Here is a 25,398-nt window from a genome sequence, read left to right as displayed (position 1 = left end):
AGAATCCTTTGCAAACCTCAAAATTTGGCTAAAAAAACATGTTTTCCTCACATTTTGGTGACAGAAAGCTCTGGAATCAGAGAGGAGCCACAAATTTCCTTCCACCCAGCGTTCCCCCAAGTCTCCCGATAAAGATGACACCTCACTTGTGTGGGTAGGCCTATCGCCCGCGACAGGAAATGCCCCAAAATGCAACGTGGACACATCACATTTTTTTTAAAGAAAACAGAGGTGTTTTTTGCAAAGTGCCTAACTGTAGATTTTGGCCTCTAGCTCAGCCGGCACCTAGGGAAACCTACCAAACCTGTGCATTTTTGAAAACTAGAGACCTAAGGGAATCCAATATGGGGTGACTTGTGGGGCTCTGACCAGGTTCTGTTACCCAGAATCCTTTGCAAACCTCACAATGTAGCTACAAAAACACATTTTCCTCATATTTTGGTGACAGAAATTTCTGGAATCAGAGAGGAGCCACAAATTTCCTTCCACCCAGCGTTCCCCCAAGTCTCCTGATAAAAATGATACCTCACTTGTGTGGGTAGGCCTAGCACCCGCAACAGGAAATGCCCCAAAACGCAACGTGGACACATCACATTTTTTTAAAGAAAACAGAGGTGTTTTTTGCAAAGTGCCTACCTGTAGATTTTGGCCTCCAGCTCAGCCGGCACCTAGGGAAACCTACCAAACCTGTGCATTTTTAAAAACTAGAGACCTAGGGGAATCCAAGATGGGGTGACTTGTGGGGCTCTGACCAGGTTCTGTTACCCAGAATCCTTTGCAAACCTCAAAATGTTGCTAAAAAAACACATTTTCCTTACATTTTGGTGACAGAAAGTTCTGGAATCAGAGAGGAGCCACAAATTTCCTTCCACCCAGCGTTCCCCCAAGTCTCCCGATAAAAATGATACCTCACTTGTGTGGGTAGGCCTAGCACCCGCGACAGGAAATGCCCCAAAACGCAACGTGGATACATCACATTTTTTTAAAGAAAACAGAGGTGTTTTTTGCAAAGTGCCTACCTGTAGATTTTGGGCTCCAGCTCAGCCGGCACCTCGGGAAACCTACCAAACCTGTGCATTTTTGAAAACTAGAGACCTAGGGGAATCCAAGATGGGTGACTTGTGGGGCTCTGACCAGGTTTTGTTACCCAGAATCCTTTGCAAACCTCAAAATTTGGCTAAAAAAACATGTTTTCCTCACATTTTGGTGACAGAAAGCTCTGGAATCAGAGAGGAGCCACAAATTTCCTTCCACCCAGCGTTCCCCCAAGTCTCCCGATAAAGATGACACCTCACTTGTGTGGGTAGGCCTGGCGCCCGCGACAGGAAATGCCCCAAAACGCAATGTGGACACATCACATTTTTGAAAGAAAACAGAGGTGTTTTTTGCAAAGTGCCTACCTGTAGATTTTGGCCTCTAGCTCAGCCGGCACATAGGGAAACCTACCAAACCTGTGCATTTTTGAAAACTAGAGACCTAAGGGAATCCAAGATGGGGTGACTTGTGGGGCTCTGACCAGGTTCTGTTACCCAGAATCCTTTGCACACCTCAAAATTTGGCTAAAAAAACACATTTTCCTCACATTTTGGTGACAGAAAGTTCTGTAATCAGAGAGGAGCCACAAATGTCCTTCCACCCAGCGTTCCCCCAAGTCTCCCAATTATAATGATACCTCACTTGTGTGGGTAGGACTAGCGCCCACGAAAGGAAATGGCCCAAAACACAACGTGGACACATCACATTTTTTCATAGAAAACACTGCGTACCTTTGGATTTTGGCCTGTAGCTCAGCCGGCACCTGGGGAAACCTACCAAACCTGTGCATTTTTGAAAACTAGAGATCTAGGGGAATCCAAGATGGGGTGGCTTGTGGGGCTCTGACCAGGTTCTGTTACCCAGAATCCTTTGCAAACCTCAAAATGTGGCTAAAAAAACACATTTTCCTCACATTTTGGTGACAGAAAGTTCTGGAATCAGAGAGGAGACACAAATTTCCTTCCACCCAGCGTTCCCCAAAGTCTTCCGATAAAAATGATACCTCACTTGTGTGGGTAGGCCTAGCGCCCGCGACAGTAAATGCCCCAAAACACAACGTGGACACATCACATTTTTTTACAGAAAACAGAGTTGTTTTTTGCAAAGTGCCTACCTGTAGATTTTCGCCTCTAGCTCAGCCGGCACCTAGGGCAACCTACCAAACCTGTGCATTTTTTAAAACTAGAGACCTAGGGGAATGCAATATGGGGTGACTTGTGGGGCTCTGACGAGGTTCTGTTACCCAGAATCCTTTGCAAACCTCAAAATGTTGCTAAAAAACACATTTTCCTCACATTTTGGTGACAGAAAGTTCTGGAATCTGAGAGGAGCCACAAATCTCCTTCCACCCAGCGTTCCCCCAAGTCTCCCAATAAAAATGATACCTCACTTGTGTGGGTAGGACTAGCGCCCACGAAAGGAAATGGCCCAAAACACAACGTGGACACATCACATTTTTTCATAGAAAACAGTGCCTACCTTTGGATTTTGGCCTGTAGCTCAGCCGGCACCTGGGGAAACCTACCAAACTAGCGCATTTTTGAAAACTAGAGACTTAGGGGAATCCAAGATGGGGTGACTTGGGGGGCTCTGACCAGGTTTTGTTACCCAGAATCCTTTGCAAACCTCAAAATTTGGCTAAAAAAACATGTTTTCCTCACATTTTGGTGACAGAAAGCTCTGGAATCAGAGAGGAGCCACAAATTTCCTTCCACCCAGAGTTCCCCCAAGTCTCCCGATAAAGATGACACCTCACTTGTGTGGGTAGGCCTAGCGCCCGCGACAGGAAATGCCCCAAAATGCAACGTTCACACATCACATTTTTTTTAAAGAAAACAGAGGTGTTTTTTGCAAAGTGCCTACCTGTAGATTTTGGCCTCTAGCTCAGCCGGCACCTAGGGAAACCTACCAAACCTGTGCATTTTTGAAAACTAGAGACCTAGGGGAATCCAATATGGGGTGACTTGTGGGGCTCTGACCAGGTTCTGTTACCCAGAATCCTTTGCAAACCTCACAATGTAGCTACAAAAACACATTTTCCTCACATTTTGGTGACAGAAAGTTCTGGAATCAGAGAGGAGCCACAAATTTCCTTCCACCCAGCGTTCCCCCAAGTCTCCCGATAAAAATGATACCTCACTTGTGTGGGTAGGCCTAGCACCCGCGACAGGAAATGCCCCAAAATGCAACGTGGATACATCACATTTTTTTAAAGAAAACAGAGGTGTTTTTTGCAAAGTGCCTACCTGTAGATTTTGGGCTCCAGCTCAGCCGGCACCTAGGGAAACCTACCAAACCTGTGCATTTTTGAAAACTAGAGACCTAGGGGAATCCAAGATGGGTGACTTGTGGGGCTCTGACCAGGTTTTGTTACCCAGAATCCTTTGCAAACCTCAAAATTTGGCTAAAAAAACATGTTTTCCTCACATTTTGGTGACAGAAAGCTCTGGAATCAGAGAGGAGCCACAAATTTCCTTCCACCCAGCGTTCCCCCAAGTCTCCCGATAAAGATGACACCTCACTTGTGTGGGTAGGCCTGGCGCCCGCGACAGGAAATGCCCCAAAACGCAATGTGGACACATCACATTTTTGAAAGAAAACAGAGGTGTTTTTTGCAAAGTGCCTACCTGTAGATTTTGGCCTCTAGCTCAGCCGGCACATAGGGAAACCTACCAAACCTGTGCATTTTTGAAAACTAGAGACCTAAGGGAATCCAAGATGGGGTGACTTGTGGGGCTCTGACCAGGTTCTGTTACCCAGAATCCTTTGCACACCTCAAAATATGGCTAAAAAAACACATTTTCCTCACATTTTGGTGACAGAAAGTTCTGTAATCAGAGAGGAGCCACAAATTTCCTTCCACCCAGCGTTCCCCCAAGTCTCCCAATTATAATGATACCTCACTTGTGTGGGTAGGACTAGCGCCCACGAAAGGAAATGGCCCAAAACACAACGTGGACACATCACATTTTTTCATAGAAAACACTGCGTACCTTTGGATTTTGGCCTGTAGCTCAGCCGGCACCTGGGGAAACCTACCAAACCTGTGCATTTTTGAAAACTAGAGATCTAGGGGAATCCAAGATGGGGTGGCTTGTGGGGCTCTGACCAGGTTCTGTTACCCAGAATCCTTTGCAAACCTCAAAATGTGGCTAAAAAAACACATTTTCCTCACATTTTGGTGACAGAAAGTTCTGGAATCAGAGAGGAGACACAAATTTCCTTCCACCCAGCGTTCCCCAAAGTCTTCCGATAAAAATGATACCTCACTTGTGTGGGTAGGCCTAGCGCCCGCGACAGTAAATGCCCCAAAACACAACGTGGACACATCACATTTTTTTACAGAAAACAGAGTTGTTTTTTGCAAAGTGCCTACCTGTAGATTTTCGCCTCTAGCTCAGCCGGCACCTAGGGCAACCTACCAAACCTGTGCATTTTTTAAAACTAGAGACCTAGGGGAATGCAATATGGGGTGACTTGTGGGGCTCTGACGAGGTTCTGTTACCCAGAATCCTTTGCAAACCTCAAAATGTTGCTAAAAAACACATTTTCCTCACATTTTGGTGACAGAAAGTTCTGGAATCTGAGAGGAGCCACAAATCTCCTTCCACCCAGCGTTCCCCCAAGTCTCCCAATAAAAATGATACCTCACTTGTGTGGGTAGGACTAGCGCCCACGAAAGGAAATGGCCCAAAACACAACGTGGACACATCACATTTTTTCATAGAAAACAGTGCCTACCTTTGGATTTTGGCCTGTAGCTCTGCCGGCACCTGGGGAAACCTACCAAACTAGCGCATTTTTGAAAACTAGAGACCTAGGGGAATCCAAGATGGGGTGACTTGGGGGGCTCTGACCAGGTTTTGTTACCCAGAATCCTTTGCAAACCTCAAAATTTGGCTAAAAAAACATGTTTTCCTCACATTTTGGTGACAGAAAGCTCTGGAATCAGAGAGGAGCCACAAATTTCCTTCCACCCAGAGTTCCCCCAAGTCTCCCGATAAAGATGACACCTCACTTGTGTGGGTAGGCCTAGCGCCCGCGACAGGAAATGCCCCAAAATGCAACGTTCACACATCACATTTTTTTTAAAGAAAACAGAGGTGTTTTTTGCAAAGTGCCTACCTGTAGATTTTGGCCTCTAGCTCAGCCGGCACCTAGGGAAACCTACCAAACCTGTGCATTTTTGAAAACTAGAGACCTAGGGGAATCCAATATGGGGTGACTTGTGGGGCTCTGACCAGGTTCTGTTACCCAGAATCCTTTGCAAACCTCACAATGTAGCTACAAAAACACATTTTCCTCACATTTTGGTGACAGAAAGTTCTGGAATCAGAGAGGAGCCACAAATTTTCTTCCACCCAGCGTTCCCCCAAGTCTCTTGATAAAAATGATACCTCACTTGTGTGGGTAGGCCTAGCACCCGCGACAGGAAGTGCCCCAAAACGCAACGTGGACACATCACATTTTTTTAAAGAAAACAGAGGTGTTTTTTGCAAAGTGCCTACCTGTAGATTTTGGCCTCCAGCTCAGCCGGCACCTAGGGAAACCTACCAAACCTGTGCATTTTTGAAAACTAGAGACCTAGGGGAATCCAAGATGGGGTGACTTGTGGGGCTCTGACCAGGTTCTGTTACCCAGAATCATTTGCAAACCTCAAAATTTGGCAAAAAAAACATGTTTTCCTCACATTTCGGTGACAGAAAGTTCTGGAATCTGAGGGGAGCCACAAATTTCCTTCCACGCAGCGTTCCCCCAAGTCTCCCGATAAAAATGATACCTCACTTGTGTGTGTAGGCCTAGCGCCCGTGACAGTAAATGCCCCAAAACACAACGTGGACACATCACATTTTTTTAAAGAAAACAGAGGTGTTTTTTGCAAAGTGCCTACCTGTAGATTTTGGCCTCTAGCTCAGCCGGCACCTAGGGAAACCTACCAAACCTGTGCATTTTTTAAAACTAGAGACCTAGGGGAATGCAATATGGGGTGACTTGTGGGGCTCTGACCAGGTTCTTTTACCCAGAATCCTTTGCAAACCTCAAAATGTTGCTAAAAAAAACACATTTTCCTTACATTTTGGTGACAGAAAGTTCTGGAATCAGAGAGGAGCCACAAATTTCCTTCCACCCAGCGTTCCCCCAACTCTCCCGATAAAAATGATACCTCACTTGTGTGGGTAGGCCTAGCACCCGCGACAGGAAATGCCCCAATACGCAACGTGGACACATCACATTTTTTGAAAGAAAACAGAGGTGTTTTTTGCAAAGTGCCTACCTGTAGATTTTGGCCTCCAGCTCAGCCGGCACCTAGGGAAACCTACCAAATATGTGCATTTTTGGAAACTAGAGACCTAGGGGAATGCAATATGGGGTGACTTGTGGGGCTCTGACCAGGTTCTGTTACCCAGAATCCTTTGAAAACCTCAAAATTTGGCTAAAAAAACATGTTTTCCTCACATTTCGGTGACAGAAAGTTCTGGAATCTGAGGGGAGCCACAAATTTCCTTCCACCCAGCGTTCCCCCAAGTCTCCCGATAACTATGATACCTCACTTGTGTGTGTAGGCCTAGCGCCCGTGACAGTAAATGCCCCAAAACACAACGTGGACACATCACATTTTTAAAAAGAAAACAGAGGTGTTTTTTGCAAAGTGCCTACCTGTAGATTTTGGCCTCTAGCTCAGCCGGCACCTAGGGAAACCTACCAAACCTGTGCATTTTTGAAAACTAGAGACCTAGGGGAATGCAATATGGGGTGACTTGTGGGGCTCTGACCAGGTTCTGTTACCCAGAATCCTTTGCAAACCTCAAAATGTTGCTAAAAAAACACATTTTCCTTACATTTTGGTGACAGAAAGTTCTGGAATCAGAGAGGAGCCACAAATTTCCTTCCACCCAGCGTTCCCCCAAGTCTCCCGATAAAAATGATACCTCACTTTTGTGGGTAGGCCTAGCACCCGCGACAGGAAATGCCCCAAAACGCAACGTGGACACATCACATTTTTTTAAAGAAAACAGAGTTGTTTTTTGCAAAGTGCCTACCTGTAGATTTTGGCCTCTAGCTCAGCCGGCACCTAGGGAAACCTACCAAACCTATGCATTTTTGAAAACTAGAGACAGAGGGGAATCCAAGATGGGGTGATTTGTGGGGCTCTGACCAGGTTTTGTTACCAGGAATCCTTTGCAAACCTCAAAATGTTGCTAACAAAACACATTTTCCTCACATTTTGGTGACAGAAAGTTCTGGAATCAGAGAGGAGCCACAAATTTCCTTCCACCCAGCGTTCCCCCAAGTCTCCCGATAAAAATGATACCTCACTTGTGTGGGTAGGCCTGGCGCCCGCGACAGGAAATGCCCCAAAACGCAATGTGGACACATCACATTTTTGAAAGAAAACAGAGGTGTTTTTTGCAAAGTGCCTACCTGTAGATTTTGGCCTCTAGTTCAACCGGCACCTAGGGAAACCTATCAAACCTATGCATTTTTGAAAACTAGAGACAGAGGGGAATCCAAGATGGGGTGACTTGTGGGGCTCTGACCAGGTTTTGTTACCAGGAATCCTTTGCAAACCTCAAAATTTGGCTAAAAAAACACATTTTCCTCACATTCTGGTGACAGGAAGTTCTGGAATCAGAGACGAGACACACATTTCCTTCCACCCAGCGTTCCCCCAAGTCTCCCGATAAAAATGATACCTCACTTGTGTGGGTAGGCCTGGCGCCCGCGACAGGAAATGCCCCAAAACGCAATGTGGACACATCACATTTTTGAAAGAAAACAGAGGTGTTTTTTGCAAAGTGCCTACCTGTAGATTTTGGCCTCTAGCTCAGCCGGCACATAGGGAAACCTACCAAACCTGTGCATTTTTGAAAACTAGAGACCTAGGGGAATCCAAGATGGGGTGACTTGTGGGGCTCTGACCAGGTGCTGTTACCCAGAATCCTTTGCAAACCTCAAAATGTTGCTAAAAAAACACATTTTCCTCACATTTTGGTGACAGAAAGTTCTGGAATCAGAGAGGAGCCACAAATGTCCTTCCACCCAGCGTTCCCCCAAGTCTCCTGATAAAAATGATACCTCACTTGTGTGGGTAGGCCTAGCACCCGCGACAGGAAATGCCCCAAAACGCAACGTGGACACATCACATTTTTTTAAAGAAAACAGAGGTGTTTTTTGCAAAGTGCCTACCTGTAGATTTTGGCCTCTAGCTCAGCCGGCACCTAGGGAAACCTACCAAACCTATGCATTTTTTTAAACTAGAGACAGAGGAGAATCCAAGATGGGGTGACTTGTGGGGCTCTGACCAGGTTTTGTTACCAGGAATCCTTTGCAAACCTCAAAATGTTGCTAAAAAAACACATTTTCCTCACATTTTGGTGACAGAAAGTTCTGGAATCCGAGAGGAGCCACAAATTTCCTTCCACCCAGCATTCCCCCAAGTCTCCCGATAAAAATGATACCTCACTTGTGTGGGTAGGCCTAGCACCCGCGACAGGAAATGCCCCAAAACGCAACGTGGACACATCACATTTTTTTAAAGAAAAAAGAGGTGTTTTTTGCAAAGTGCCTACCTGTAGATTTGGCCTCTAGCTCAGCCGGCACCTAGGGAAACCTATCAAACCTATGCATTTTTGAAAACTAGAGACAGAGGGGAATCCAAGATGGGGTGACTTGTGGGGCTCTGACCAGGTTTTGTTACCAGGAATCCTTTGCAAACCTCAAAATTTGGCTAAAAAAACACATTTTCCTCACATTCTGGTGACAGGAAGTTCTGGAATCAGAGAGGAGCCACAAATTTCCTTCCACCCAGCGTTCCCCCAAGTCTCCCGATAAAAACGATACCTCACTTGTGTGGGTAGGCCTAGCACCCGCGACAGGAAATGCCCCAAAACGCAACGTGGACACATCACATTTTTTGAAAGAAAACAGAGGTGTTTTTTGCAAAGTGCCTACCTGTAGATTTTGGCCTCTAGCTCAGCCGGCACCTAGGGAAACCTACCAAACCTATGCATTTTTGAAAACTAGAGACAGAGGGGAATCCAAGATGGGGTGACTTGTGGGGCTCTGACCAGGTTTTGTTACCAGGAATCCTTTGCAAACCTCAAAATGTTGCTAACAAAACACATTTTCCTCACATTTTGGTGACAGAAAGTTCTGGAATCAGAGAGGAGCCACAAATTTCCTTCCACCCAGCGTTCCCCCAAGTCTCCAGATAAAAATGATACCTCACTTGTGTGGGTAGGCCTAGCACCCGCGACAGGAAATGCCCCAAAACGCAACGTGGACACATCACATTTTTTTAAAGAAAACAGAGGTGTTTTTTGCAAAGGGCCTACCTGTAGATTTTGGCCTCTAGCTCAGCCGGCACCTAGGGAAACCTATCAAACCTATGCATTTTTGAAAACTAGAGACAGAGGGGAATCCAAGATGGGGTGATTTGTGGGGCTCTGACCAGGTTTTGTTACCAGGAATCCTTTGCAAACCTCAAAATTTGGCTAAAAAAACACATTTTCCTCACATTTTGGTGACAGGAAGTTCTGGAATCAGAGAGGAGACACAAATTTCCTTCCACCCAGCGTTCCCCCAAGTCTCCCGATAAAAATGATACCTCACTTGTGTGGGTAGGCCTGGCGCCCGCGACAGGAAATGCCCCAAAACGCAATGTGGACACATCACATTTTTGAAAGAAAACAGAGGTGTTTTTTGCAAAGTGCCTACCTGTAGATTTTGGCCTCTAGCTCAGCCGGCACCTAGGGAAACCTACCAAACCTGTGCATTTTTGAAAACTAGAGACCTAGGGGAATCCAATATGGGGTGACTTGTGGGGCTCTGACCAGGTTCTGTTACCCAGCATCCTTTGCAAACCTCACAATGTAGCTACAAAAACACATTTTCCTCACATTTTGGTGACAGAAAGTTCTGGAATCAGAGAGGAGCCACAAATTTCCTTCCACCCAGCGTTCCCCCAAGTCTCTTGATAAAAATGATACCTCACTTGTATGGGTAGGCCTAGCACCCGCGACAGGAAATGCCCCAAAACGCAACATGGACACATCACATTTTTTTAAAGAAAACAGAGGTGTTTTTTGCAAAGTGCCTACCTGTAGATTTTGGCCTCCAGCTCAGCCGGCACCTAGGGAAACCTACCAAACCTGTGCACTTTTGAAAACTATAGACCTAGGGGAATCCAAGATGGGGTGACTTGTGGGGCTCTGACCAGGTTCTGTTACCCAGAATCATTTGCAAACCTCAAAATTTGGCAAAAAAAACATGTTTTCCTCACATTTCGGTGACAGAAAGTTCTGGAATCTGAGGGGAGCCACAAATTTCCTTCCACGCAGCGTTCCCCCAAGTCTCCCGATAAAAATGATACCTCACTTGTGTGTGTAGGCCTAGCGCCCGTGACAGTAAATGCCCCAAAACACAACGTGGACACATCACATTTTTTAAAAGAAAACAGAGGTGTTTTTTGCAAAGTGCCTACCTGTAGATTTTGGCCTCTAGCTCAGCCGGCACCTAGGGAAACCTACCAAACCTGTGCATTTTTTAAAACTAGAGACCTAGGGGAATGCAATATGGGGTGACTTGTGGGGCTCTGACCAGGTTCTTTTACCCAGAATCCTTTGCAAACCTCAAAATGTTGCTAAAAAACACATTTTCCTTACATTTTGGTGACAGAAAGTTCTGGAATCAGAAAGGAGCCACAAATTTCCTTCCACCCAGCGTTCCCCCAACTCTCCCGATAAAAATGATACCTCACTTGTGTGGGTAGGCCTAGCACCCGCGACAGGAAATGCCCCAAAACGCAACGTGGACACATCACATTTTTTGAAAGAAAACAGAGGTGTTTTTTGCAAAGTGCCTACCTGTAGATTTTGGCCTCCAGCTCAGCCGGCACCTAGGGAAACCTACCAAACCTGTGCATTTTTGAAAACTAGAGACCTAGGGGAATGCAATATGGGGTGACTTGTGGGGCTCTGACCAGGTTCTGTTACCCAGAATCCTTTGCAAACCTCAAAATTTGGCTAAAAAAACATGTTTTCCTCACATTTCGGTGACAGAAAGTTCTGGAATCTGAGGGGAGCCACAAATTTCCTTCCACCCAGCGTTCCCCCAAGTCTCCCGATAACAATGATACCTCACTTGTGTGTGTAGGCCTAGCGCCCGTGACAGTAAATGCCCCAAAACACAACGTGGACACATCACATTTTTAAAAAGAAAACAGAGGTGTTTTTTGCACAGTGCCTACCTGTAGATTTTGGCCTCTAGCTCAGCCGGCACCTAGGGAAACCTACCAAACCTGTGCATTTTTGAAAACTAGAGACCTAGGGGAATGCAATATGGGGTGACTTGTGGGGCTCTGACCAGGTTCTGTTACCCAGAATCCTTTGCAAACCTCAAAATGTTGCTAAAAAAAAACACATTTTCCTTACATTTTGGTGACAGAAAGTTCTGGAATCAGAGAGGAGCCACAAATTTCCTTCCACCCAGCGTTCCCCCAAGTCTCCCGATAAAAATGATACCTCACTTGTGTGGGTAGGCCTAGCACCCGCGACAGGAAATGCCCCAAAACGCAACGTGGACACATCACATTTTTTTAAAGAAAACAGAGTTGTTTTTTGCAAAGTGCCTACCTGTAGATTTTGGCCTCTAGCTCAGCCGGCACCTAGGGAAACCTACCAAACCTATGCATTTTTGAAAACTAGAGACAGAGGGGAATCCAAGATGGGGTGATTTGTGGGGCTCTGACCAGGTTTTGTTACCAGGAATCCTTTGCAAACCTCAAAATGTTGCTAACAAAACACATTTTCCTCACATTTTGGTGACAGAAAGTTCTGGAATCAGAGAGGAGCCACAAATTTCCTTCCACCCAGCGTTCCCCCAAGTCTCCCGATAAAAATGATACCTCACTTGTGTGGGTAGGCCTGGCGCCCGCGACAGGAAATGCCCCAAAACGCAATGTGGACACATCACATTTTTGAAAGAAAACAGAGGTGTTTTTTGCAAAGTGCCTACCTGTAGATTTTGGCCTCCAGCTCAACCGGCACCTAGGGAAACCTATCAAACCTATGCATTTTTGAAAACTAGAGACAGAGGGGAATCCAAGATGGGGTGACTTGTGGGGCTCTGACCAGGTTTTGTTACCAGGAATCCTTTGCAAACCTCAAAATTTGGCTAAAAAAACACATTTTCCTCACATTCTGGTGACAGGAAGTTCTGGAATCAGAGACGAGACACACATTTCCTTCCACCCAGCGTTCCCCCAAGTCTCCCGATAAAAATGATACCTCACTTGTGTGGGTAGGCCTGGCGCCCGCGACAGGAAATGCCCCAAAACGCAACGTGGACACATCACATTTTTGAAAGAAAACAGAGGTGTTTTTTGCAAAGTGCCTACCTGTAGATTTTGGCCTCCAGCTCAGCCGGCACCTAGGGAAACCTACCAAACCTGTGCATTTTTGAAAACTATAGACCTAGGGGAATCCAAGATGGGGTGACTTGTGGGGCTCTGACCAGGTTCTGTTACCCAGAATCATTTGCAAACCTCAAAATTTGGCAAAAAAAACATGTTTTCCTCACATTTCGGTGACAGAAAGTTCTGGAATCTGAGGGGAGCCACAAATTTCCTTCCACGCAGCGTTCCCCCAAGTCTCCCGATAAAAATGATACCTCACTTGTGTGTGTAGGCCTAGCGCCCGTGACAGTAAATGCCCCAAAACACAACGTGGACACATCACATTTTTTAAAAGAAAACAGAGGTGTTTTTTGCAAAGTGCCTACCTGTAGATTTTGGCCTCTAGCTCAGCCGGCACCTAGGGAAACCTACCAAACCTGTGCATTTTTTAAAACTAGAGACCTAGGGGAATGCAATATGGGGTGACTTGTGGGGCTCTGACCAGGTTCTTTTACCCAGAATCCTTTGCAAACCTCAAAATGTTGCTAAAAAACACATTTTCCTTACATTTTGGTGACAGAAAGTTCTGGAATCAGAAAGGAGCCACAAATTTCCTTCCACCCAGCGTTCCCCCAACTCTCCCGATAAAAATGATACCTCACTTGTATGGGTAGGCCTAGCACCCGCGACAGGAAATGCCCCAAAACGCAACGTGGACACATCACATTTTTTGAAAGAAAACAGAGGTGTTTTTTGCAAAGTGCCTACCTGTAGATTTTGGCCTCCAGCTCAGCCGGCACATAGGGAAATCTACCAAACCTGTGCATTTTTGAAAACTAGAGACCTAGGGGAATGCAATATGGGGTGACTTGTGGGGCTCTGACCAGGTTCTGTTACCCAGAATCCTTTGCAAACCTCAAAATTTGGCTAAAAAAACATGTTTTCCTCACATTTCGGTGACAGAAAGTTCTGGAATCTGAGGGGAGCCACAAATTTCCTTCCACCCAGCGTTCCCCCAAGTCTCCCGATAACAATGATACCTCACTTGTGTGTGTAGGCCTAGCGCCCGTGACAGTAAATGCCCCAAAACACAACGTGGACACATCACATTTTTAAAAAGAAAACAGAGGTGTTTTTTGCAAAGTGCCTACCTGTAGATTTTGGCCTCTAGCTCAGCCGGCACCTAGGGAAACCTACCAAACCTGTGCATTTTTTAAAACTAGAGACCTAGGGGAATGCAATATGGGGTGACTTGTGGGGCTCTGACCAGGTTCTGTTACCCAGAATCCTTTGCAAACCTCAAAATGTTGCTAAAAAAAAACACATTTTCCTTACATTTTGGTGACAGAAAGTTCTGGAATCAGAGAGGAGCCACAAATTTCCTTCCACCCAGCGTTCCCCCAAGTCTCCCGATAAAAATGATACCTCACTTGTGTGGGTAGGCCTAGCACCCGCGACAGGAAATGCCCCAAAACGCAACGTGGATACATCACATTTTTTTAAAGAAAACAGAGTTGTTTTTTGCAAAGTGCCTACCTGTAGATTTTGGCCTCTAGCTCAGCCGGCACCTAGGGAAACCTACCAAACCTATGCATTTTTGAAAACTAGAGACAGAGGGGAATCCAAGATGGGGTGATTTGTGGGGCTCTGACCAGGTTTTGTTACCAGGAATCCTTTGCAAACCTCAAAATGTTGCTAAAAAAACACATTTTCCTCACATTTTGGTGACAGAAAGTTCTGGAATCAGAGAGGAGCCACAAATTTCCTTCCACCCAGCGTTCCCCCAAATCTCCCGATAAAAATGATACCTCACTTGTGTGGGTAGGCCTGGCGCCCGCGACAGGAAATGCCCCAAAACGCAACGTGGACACATCACATTTTTGAAAGAAAACAGAGGTGTTTTTTGCAAAGTGCCTACCTGTAGATTTTGGCCTCTAGCTCAGCCGGCACATAGGGAAACCTACCAAACCTGTGCATTTTTGAAAACTAGAGACCTAGGGGAATCCAAGATGGGGTGAGTTGTGGGGCTCTGACCAGGTTCTGTTACCCAGAATCCTTTGCAAACCTTAAAATGTTGCTAAAAAAACACATTTTCCTCACATTTTGGTGACAGAAAGTTCTGGAATCAGAGAGGAGCCACAAATGTCCTTCCACCCAGCGTTCCCCCAAGTCTCCTGATAAAAATGATACCTCACTTGTGTGGGTAGGCCTAGCACCCGCGACAGGAAATGCCCCAAAATGCAACGTGGACACATCACATTTTTTGAAAGAAAACCGAGGTGTTTTTTGCAAAGTGCCTACCTGTAGATTTTGGCCTCTAGCTCAGCCGGCACCTAGGGAAACCTACCAAACCTATGCATTTTTTAAAACTAGAGACAGAGGAGAATCCAAGATGGGGTGACTTGTGGGGCTCTGACCAGGTTTTGTTACCAGGAATCCTTTGCAAACCTCAAAATGTTGCTAAAAAAACACATTTTCCTCACATTTTGGTGACAGAAAGTTCTGGAATCAGAGAGGAGCCACAAATTTCCTTCCACCCAGCATTCCCCCAAGTCTCCCGATAAAAATGATACCTCACTTGTGTGGGTAGGCCTAGCACCCGCGACAGGAAATGCCCCAAAACGCAACGTGGACACATCACATTTTTTTAAAGAAAACAGAGGTGTTTTTTGCAAAGTGCCTACCTGTAGATTTGGCCTCTAGCTCAGCCGGCACCTAGGGAAACCTATCAAACCTATGCATTTTTGAAAACTAGAGACAGAGGGGAATCCAAGATGGGGTGACTTGTGGGGCTCTGACCAGGTTTTGTTACCAGGAATCCTTTGCAAACCTCAAAATTTGGCTAAAAAAACACATTTTCCTCACATTCTGGTGACAGGAAGTTCTGGAATCAGAGAGGAGCCACAAATTTCCTTCCACCCAGCGTTACCCCAAGTCTCCCGATAAAAATGATACCTCACTTGTGTGGGTAGGCCTGGCGCCCGCGACAGGAAATGCCCCAAAACGCAACGTGGACACATCACATTTTTGAAAGAAAACAGAGGTGTTTTTTGCAAAGTGCCTACCTGTAGATTTTGGCCTCTAGCTCAGCCGGCACATAGGGAAACCTACCAAACCTGTGCATTTTTGAAAACTAGAGACCTAGGGGAATCCAAGATGGGGTGACTTGTGGGGCTCTGACCAGGTTCTGTTACCCAGAATCCTTTGCAAACCTCAAAATGTTGCTAAAAAAACACATTTTCCTCACATTTTGGTGACAGAAAGTTCTGGAATCACAGAGGAGCCACAAATTTCCTTCCACCCAGCGTTCCCCCAAGCTCCCGATAAAAATGATACCTCACTTGTGTGGGTAGGCCTAGCACCCGCGTCAGGAAATGCCACAAAACGCAACGTGGACACATCACATTTTTTTAAAGAAAACAGAGGTGTTTTTTGCTAAGTGCCTACCTGTAGATTTTGGCCTCTAGCTCAGCCGGCACCTAGGGAAACCTACCAAACCTATGCATTTTTGAAAACTAGAGACAGAGGGGAATCCAAGATGGGGTGATTTGTGGGGCTCTGACCAGGTTTTGTTACCAGGAATCCTTTGCAAACCTCAAAATGTTGCTAACAAAACACATTTTCTTCACATTTTGGTGACAGAAAGTTCTGGAATCAGAGAGGAGCCACAAATTTCCTTCCACCCAGCGTTCCCCCAAGTCTCCAGATAAAAATGATACCTCACTTGTGTGGGTAGGTCTAGCACCCGCGACAGGAAATGCCTCAAAACGCAACGTGGACACATCACATTTTTTTAAAGAAAACAGAGGTGTTTTTTGCAAAGTGCCTACCAGTAGATTTTGGCCTCTAGCTCAACCGGCACCTAGGGAAACCTATCAAACCTATGCATTTTTGAAAACTAGAGACAGAGGGGAATCCAAGATGGGGTGACTTGTGGGGCTCTGACCAGGGTTTGTTACCAGGAATCCTTTGCAAACCTCAAAATTTGGCTAAAAAAACACATTTTCCTCACATTCTGGTGACAGGAAGTTCTGGAATCAGAGAGGAGACACACATTTCCTTCCACCCAGCGTTCCCCCAAGTCTCCCGATAAAAATGATACCTCACTTGTGTGGGTAGGCCTGGCGCCCGCGACAGGAAATGCCCCAAAACGCAATGTGGACACATCACATTTTTGAAAGAAAACAGAGGTGTTTTTTGCAAAGTGCCTACCTGTAGATTTTGGCCTCTAGCTCAGCCGGCACATAGGGAAACCTACCAAACCTGTGCATTTTTGAAAACTAGAGACCTAGGGGAATCCAAGATGGGGTGACTTGTGGGGCTCTGACCAGGTTCTGTTACCCAGAATCCTTTGCAAACCTCAAAATGTTGCTAAAAAAACACATTTTCCTCACATTTTGGTGACAGAAAGTTCTGGAATCAGAGAGGAGCCACAAATGTCCTTCCACCCAGCGTTCCCCCAAGTCTCCTGATAAAAATGATACCTCACTTGTGTGGGTAGGCCTAGCACCCGCGACAGGAAATGCCCCAAAACGCAACGTGGACACATCACATTTTTTGAAAGAAAACAGAGGTGTTTTTTGCAAAGTGCCTACCTGTAGATTTTGGCCTCTAGCTCAGCCGGCACCTAGGGAAACCTACCAAACCTATGCATTTTTTAAAACTAGAGACAGAGGAGAATCCAAGATGGGGTGACTTGTGGGGCTCTGACCAGGTTTTGTTACCAGGAATCCTTTGCAAACCTCAAAATGTTGCTAAAAAAACACATTTTCCTCACATTTTGGTGACAGAAAGTTCTGGAATCAGAGAGGAGCCACAAATTCCCTTCCACCCAGCATTCCCCCAAGTCTCCCGATAAAAATGATACCTCACTTGTGTGGGTAGGCCTAGCACCCGCGACAGGAAATGCCCCAAAACGCAACGTGGACACATCACATTTTTTTAAAGAAAACAGAGGTGTTTTTTGCAAAGTGCCTACCTGTAGATTTGGCCTCTAGCTCAGCCGGCACCTAGGGAAACCTATCAAACCTATGCATTTTTGAAAACTAGAGACAGAGGGGAATCCAAGATGGGGTGACTTGTGGGGCTCTGACCAGGTTTTGTTACCAGGAATCCTTTGCAAACCTCAAAATTTGGCTAAAAAAACACATTTTCCTCACATTCTGGTGACAGGAAGTTCTGGAATCAGAGAGGAGCCACAAATTTCCTTCCACCCAGCGTTACCCCAAGTCTCCCGATAAAAATTATACCTCACTTGTGTGGGTAGGCCTGGCGCCCGTGACAGGAAATGGCCCAAAACGCAACGTGGACACATCACATTTTTGAAAGAAAACAGAGGTGTTTTTTGCAAAGTGCCTACCTGTAGATTTTGGCCTCTAGCTCAGCCGGCACATAGGGAAACCTACCAAACCTGTGCATTTTTGAAAACTAGAGACCTAGGGGAATCCAAGATGGGGTGACTTGTGGGGCTCTGACCAGGTTCTGTTACCAAGAATCCTTTGCGAACCTCAAAATGTTGCTAAAAAAACACATTTTCCTCACATTTTGGTGACAGAAAGTTCTGGAATCACAGAGGAGCCACAAATTTCCTTCCACCCAGCGTTCCCCCAAGCTCCCGATAAAAATGATACCTCACTTGTGTGGGTAGGCCTAGCACCCGCGTCAGGAAATGCCACAAAACGCAACGTGGACACATCACATTTTTTGAAAGAAAACAGAGGTGTTTTTTGCAAAGTGCCTACCTGTAGATTTTGGCCTCTAGCTCAGCCGGCACCTAGGGAAACCTACCAAACCTATGCATTTTTGAAAACTAGAGACAGAGGGGAATCCAAGATGGGGTGATTTGTGGGGCTCTGACCAGGTTTTGTTACCAGGAATCCTTTGCAAACCTCAAAATGTTGCTAACAAAACACATTTTCTTCACATTTTGGTGACAGAAAGTTCTGGAATCAGAGAGGAGCCACAAATTTCCTTCCACCCAGCGTTCCCCCAAGTCTCCAGATAAAAATGATACCTCACTTGTGTGGGTAGGTCTAGCACCCGCGACAGGAAATGCCCCAAAACGCAACGTGGACACATCACATTTTTTTAAAGAAAACAGAGGTGTTTTTTGCAAAGTGCCTACCAGTAGATTTTGGCCTCTAGCTCAACCGGCACCTAGGGAAACCTATCAAACCTATGCATTTTTGAAAACTAGAGACAGAGGGGAATCCAAGATGGGGTGACTTGTGGGGCTCTGACCAGGGTTTGTTACCAGGAATCCTTTGCAAACCTCAAAATTTGGCTAAAAAAACACATTTTCCTCACATTCTGGTGACAGGAAGTTCTGGAATCAGAGAGGAGACACACATTTCCTTCCACCCAGCGTTCCCCCAAGTCTCCCGATAAAAATGATACCTCACTTGTGTGGGTAGGCCTGGCGCCCGCGACAGGAAATGCCCCAAAACGCAATGTGGACACATCACATTTTTGAAAGAAAACAGAGGTGTTTTTTGCAAAGTGCCTACCTGTAGATTTTGGCCTCTAGCTCAGCCGGCACATAGGGAAACCTACCAAACCTGTGCATTTTTGAAAACTAGAGACCTAGGGGAATCCAAGATGGGGTGACTTGTGGGGCTCTGACCAGGTTCTGTTACCCAGAATCCTTTGCAAACCTCAAAATGTTGCTAAACAAACACATTTTCCTCACATTTTGGTGACAGAAAGTTCTGGAATCAGAGAGGAGCCACAAATGTCCTTCCACCCAGCGTTCCCCCAAGTCTCCTGATAAAAATGATACCTCACTTGTGTGGGTAGGCCTAGCACCCGCGACAGGAAATGCCCCAAAACGCAACGTGGACACATCACATTTTTTGAAAGAAAACAGAGGTGTTTTTTGCAAAGTGCCTACCTGTAGATTTTGGCCTCTAGCTCAGCCGGCACCTAGGGAAACCTACCAAACCTATGCATTTTTTAAAACTAGAGACAGAGGAGAATCCAAGATGGGGTGACTTGTGGGGCTCTGACCAGGTTTTGTTACCAGGAATCCTTTGCAAACCTCAAAATGTTGCTAAAAAAACACATTTTCCTCACATTTTGGTGACAGAAAGTTCTGGAATCAGAGAGGAGCCACAAATTTCCTTCCACCCAGCATTCCCCCAAGTCTCCCGATAAAAATGATACCTCACTTGTGTGGGTAGGCCTAGCACCCGCGACAGGAAATGCCCCAAAACGCAACGTGGACACATCACATTTTTTTAAAGAAAACAGAGGTGTTTTTTGCAAAGTGCCTACCTGTAGATTTGGCCTCTAGCTCAGCCGGCACCTAGGGAAACCTATCAAACCTATGCATTTTTTAAAACTAGAGACAGAGGGGAATCCAAGATGGGGTGACTTGTGGGGCTCTGACCAGGTTTTGTTACCAGGAATCCTTTGCAAACCTCAAAATTTGGCTAAAAAAACACATTTTCCTCACATTCTGGTGACAGGAAGTTCTGGAATCAGAGAGGAGCCACAAATTTCCTTCCACCCAGCGTTACCCCAAGTCTCCCGATAAAAATTATACCTCACTTGTGTGGGTAGGCCTGGCGCCCGTGACAGAAAATGCCCCAAAACGCAACGTGGACACATCACATTTTTGAAAGAAAACAGAGGTGTTTTTTGCAAAGTGCCTACCTGTAGATTTTGGCCTCTAGCTCAGCCGGCACATAGCGAAACCTACCAAACCTGTGCATTTTTGAAAACTAGAGACCTAGGGGAATCCAAGATGGGTTGACTTGTGGGGCTCTGACCAGGTTCTGTTACCAAGAATCCTTTGCGAACCTCAAAATGTTGCTAAAAAAACAAATTTTCCTCACATTTTGGTGACAGAAAGTTCTGGAATCACAGAGGAGCCACAAATTTCCTTCCACCCAGCGTTCCCCCAAGCTCCCGATAAAAATGATACCTCACTTGTGTGGGTAGGCCTAGCACCCGCGTCAGGAAATGCCACAAAACGCAACGTGGACACATCACATTTTTTGAAAGAAAACAGAGGTGTTTTTTGCAAAGTGCCTACCTGTAGATTTTGGCCTCTAGCTCAGCCGGCACCTAGGGAAACCTACCAAACCTATGCATTTTTGAAAACTAGAGACAGAGGGGAATCCAAGATGGGGTGATTTGTGGGGCTCTGACCAGGTTTTGTTACCAGGAATCCTTTGCAAACCTCAAAATGTTGCTAACAAAACACATTTTCCTCACATTTTGGTGACAGAAAGTTCTGGAATCAGAGAGGAGCCACAAATTTCCTTCCACCCAGCGTTTCCCCAAGTCTCCAGATAAAAATGATACCTCACTTGTGTGGGTAGGTCTAGCACCCGTGACAGGAAATGCCCCAAAACGCAACGTGGACACATCACATTTTTTTAATGAAAACAGAGGTGTTTTTTGCAAAGTGCCTACCAGTAGATTTTGGCCTCTAGCTCAACCGGCACCTAGGGAAACCTATCAAACCTATGCATTTTTGAAAACTAGAGACAGAGGGGAATCCAAGATGGGGTGACTTGTGGGGCTCTGACCAGGGTTTGTTACCAGGAATCCTTTGCAAACCTCAAAATTTGGCTAAAAAAAATCATTTTCCTCACATTCTTGTGACAGGAAGTTCTGGAATCAGAGAGGAGACACACATTTCCTTCCACCCAGCGTTCCCGCAAGTCTCCCGATAAAAATGATACCTCACTTGTGTGGGTAGGCCTGGCGCCCGCGACAGGAAATGCCCCAAAACGCAATGTGGACACATCACATTTTTGAAAGAAAACAGAGGTGTTTTTTGCAAAGTGCCTACCTGTAGATTTTGGCCTCCAGCTCAACCGGCACCTAGGGAAACCTATCAAACCTATGCATTTTTGAAAACTAGAGACAGAGGGGAATCCAAGATGGGGTGACTTGTGGGGCTCTGACCAGGTTTTGTTACCAGGAATCCTTTGCAAACCTCAAAATTTGGCTAAAAAAACACATTTTCCTCACATTCTGGTGACAGGAAGTTCTGGAATCAGATACGAGACACACATTTCCTTCCACCCAGCGTTCCCCCAAGTCTCCCGATAAAAATGATACCTCACTTGTGTGGGTAGGCCTGGCGCCCGCGACAGGAAATGCCCCAAAACGCAACGTGGACACATCACATTTTTGAAAGAAAACAGAGGTGTTTTTTGCAAAGTGCCTACCTGTAGATTTTGGCCTCCAGCTCAGCCGGCACCTAGGGAAACCTACCAAACCTGTGCATTTTTGAAAACTATAGACCTAGGGGAATCCAAGATGGGGTGACTTGTGGGGCTCTGACCAGGTTCAGTTACCCAGAATCATTTGCAAACCTCAAAATTTGGCAAAAAAAACATGTTTTCCTCACATTTCGGTGACAGAAAGTTCTGGAATCTGAGGGGAGCCACAAATTTCCTTCCACGCAGCGTTCCCCCAAGTCTCCCGATAAAAATGATACCTCACTTGTGTGTGTAGGCCTAGCGCCCGTGACAGTAAATGCCCCAAAACACAACGTGGACACATCACATTTTTTAAAAGAAAACAGAGGTGTTTTTTGCAAAGTGCCTACCTGTAGATTTTGGCCTCTAGCTCAGCCGGCACCTAGGGAAACCTACCAAACCTGTGCATTTTTTAAAACTAGAGACCTAGGGGAATGCAATATGGGGTGACTTGTGGGGCTCTGACCAGGTTCTTTTACCCAGAATCCTTTGCAAACCTCAAAATGTTGCTAAAAAACACATTTTCCTTACATTTTGGTGACAGAAAGTTCTGGAATCAGAAAGGAGCCACAAATTTCCTTCCACCCAGCGTTCCCCCAACTCTCCCGATAAAAATGATACCTCACTTGTGTGGGTAGGCCTAGCACCCGCGACAGGAAATGCCCCAAAACGCAACGTGGACACATCACATTTTTTGAAAGAAAACAGAGGTGTTTTTTGCAAAGTGCCTACCTGTAGATTTTGGCCTCCAGCTCAGCCGGCACCTAGGGAAACCTACCAAACCTGTGCATTTTTGAAAACTAGAGACCTAGGGGAATGCAATATGGGGTGACTTGTGGGGCTCTGACCAGGTTCTGTTACCCAGAATCCTTTGCAAACCTCAAAATTTGGCTAAAAAAACATGTTTTCCTCACATTTCGGTGACAGAAAGTTCTGGAATCTGAGGGGAGCCACAAATTTCCTTCCACCCAGCGTTCCCCCAAGTCTCCCGATAACAATGATACCTCACTTGTGTGTGTAGGCCTAGCGCCCGTGACAGTAAATGCCCCAAAACACAACGTGGACACATCACATTTTTAAAAAGAAAACAGAGGTGTTTTTTGCAAAGTGCCTACCTGTAGATTTTGGCCTCTAGCTCAGCCGGCACCTAGGGAAACCTACCAAACCTGTGCATTTTTTAAAACTAGAGACCTAGGGGAATGCAATATGGGGTGACTTGTGGGGCTCTGACCAGGTTCTGTTACCCAGAATCCTTTGCAAACCTCAAAATGTTGCTAAAAAAAAACAAATTTTCCTTACATTTTGGTGACAGAAAGTTCTGGAATCAGAGAGGAGCCACAAATTTCCTTCCACCCAGCGTTCCCCCAAGTCTCCCGATAAAAATGATACCTCACTTGTGTGGGTAGGCCTAGCACCCGCGACAGGAAATGCCCCAAAACGCAACGTGGACACATCACATTTTTTGAAAGAAAACAGAGTTGTTTTTTGCAAAGTGCCTACCTGTAGATTTTGGCCTCTAGCTCAGCCGGCACCTAGGGAAACCTACCAAACCTATGCATTTTTTAAAACTAGAGACAGAGGGGAATCCAAGATGGGGTGATTTGTGGGGCTCTGACCAGGTTTTGTTACCAGGAATCCTTTGCAAACCTCAAAATGTTGCTAAAAAAACACATTTTCCTCACATTTTGGTGACAGAAAGTTCTGGAATCAGAGAGGAGCCACAAATTTCCTTCCACCCAGCGTTCCCCCAAGTCTCCCGATAAAAATGATACCTCACTTGTGTGGGTAGGCCTGGCGCCCGCGACAGGAAATGCCCCAAAACGCAACGTGGACACATCACATTTTTGAAAGAAAACAGAGGTGTTTTTTGCAAAGTGCCTACCTGTAGATTTTGGCCTCTAGCTCAGCCGGCACATAGGGAAACCTACCAAACCTGTGCATTTTTGAAAACTAGAGACCTAGGGGAATCCAAGATGGGGTGACTTGTGGGGCTCTGACCAGGTTCTGTTACCAAGAATCCTTTGCGAACCTCAAAATGTTGCTAAAAAAACACATTTTCCTCACATTTTGGTGACAGAAAGTTCTGGAATCACAGAGGAGCCACAAATTTCCTTCCACCCAGCGTTCCCCCAAGCTCCCGATAAAAATGATACCTCACTTGTGTGGGTAGGCCTAGCACCCGCGTCAGGAAATGCCACAAAACGCAACGTGGACACATCACATTTTTTGAAAGAAAACAGAGGTGTTTTTTGCAAAGTGCCTACCTGTAGATTTTGGCCTCTAGCTCAGCCGGCACCTAGGGAAACCTACCAAACCTATGCATTTTTGAAAACTAGAGACAGAGGGGAATCCAAGATGGGGTGATTTGTGGGGCTCTGACCAGGTTTTGTTACCAGGAATCCTTTGCAAACCTCAAAATGTTGCTAACAAAACACATTTTCCTCACATTTTGGTGACAGAAAGTTCTGGAATCAGAGAGGAGCCACAAATTTCCTTCCACCCAGCGTTCCCCCAAGTCTCCAGATAAAAATGATACCTCACTTGTGTGGGTAGGTCTAGCACCCGCGACAGGAAATGCCCCAAAACGCAACGTGGACACATCACATTTTTTTAATGAAAACAGAGGTGTTTTTTGCAAAGTGCCTACCAGTAGATTTTGGCCTCTAGCTCAACCGGCACCTAGGGAAACCTATCAAACCTATGCATTTTTGAAAACTAGAGACAGAGGGGAATCCAAGATGGGGTGACTTGTGGGGCTCTGACCAGGGTTTGTTACCAGGAATCCTTTGCAAACCTCAAAATTTGGCTAAAAAAAACCATTTTCCTCACATTCTTGTGACAGGAAGTTCTGGAATCAGAGAGGAGACACACATTTCCTTCCACCCAGCGTTCCCCCAAGTCTCCCGATAAAAATGATACCTCACTTGTGTGGGTAGGCCTGGCGCCCGCGACAGGAAATGCCCCAAAACGCAATGTGGACACATCACATTTTTGAAAGAAAACAGAGGTGTTTTTTGCAAAGTGCCTACCTGTAGATTTTGGCCTCCAGCTCAACCGGCACCTAGGGAAACCTATCAAACCTATGCATTTTTGAAAACTAGAGACAGAGGGGAATCCAAGATGGGGTGACTTGTGGGGCTCTGACCAGGTTTTGTTACCAGGAATCCTTTGCAAACCTCAAAATTTGGCTAAAAAAACACATTTTCCTCACATTCTGGTGACAGGAAGTTCTGGAATCAGAGACGAGACACACATTTCCTTCCACCCAGCGTTCCCCCAAGTCTCCCGATAAAAATGATACCTCACTTGTGTGGGTAGGCCTGGCGCCCGCGACAGGAAATGCCCCAAAACGCAACGTGGACACATCACATTTTTGAAAGAAAACAGAGGTGTTTTTTGCAAAGTGCCTACCTGTAGATTTTGGCCTCCAGCTCAGCCGGCACCTAGGGAAACGTACCAAACCTGTGCATTTTTGAAAACTATAGACCTAGGGGAATCCAAGATGGGGTGACTTGTGGGGCTCTGACCAGGTTCTGTTACCCAGAATCATTTGCAAACCTCAAAATTTGGCAAAAAAAACATGTTTTCCTCACATTTCGGTGACAGAAAGTTCTGGAATCTGAGGGGAGCCACAAATTTCCTTCCACGCAGCGTTCCCCCAAGTCTCCCGATAAAAATGATACCTCACTTGTGTGTGTAGGCCTAGCGCCCGTGACAGTAAATGCCCCAAAACACAACGTGGACACATCACAT

This window comes from Pleurodeles waltl, chromosome 11 (genome assembly GCF_031143425.1).
Source record: "Pleurodeles waltl isolate 20211129_DDA chromosome 11, aPleWal1.hap1.20221129, whole genome shotgun sequence".
Classification (NCBI taxonomy): Eukaryota; Metazoa; Chordata; class Amphibia; order Caudata; family Salamandridae; genus Pleurodeles; species Pleurodeles waltl.
This window is presented reverse-complemented; position numbering follows the sequence as displayed.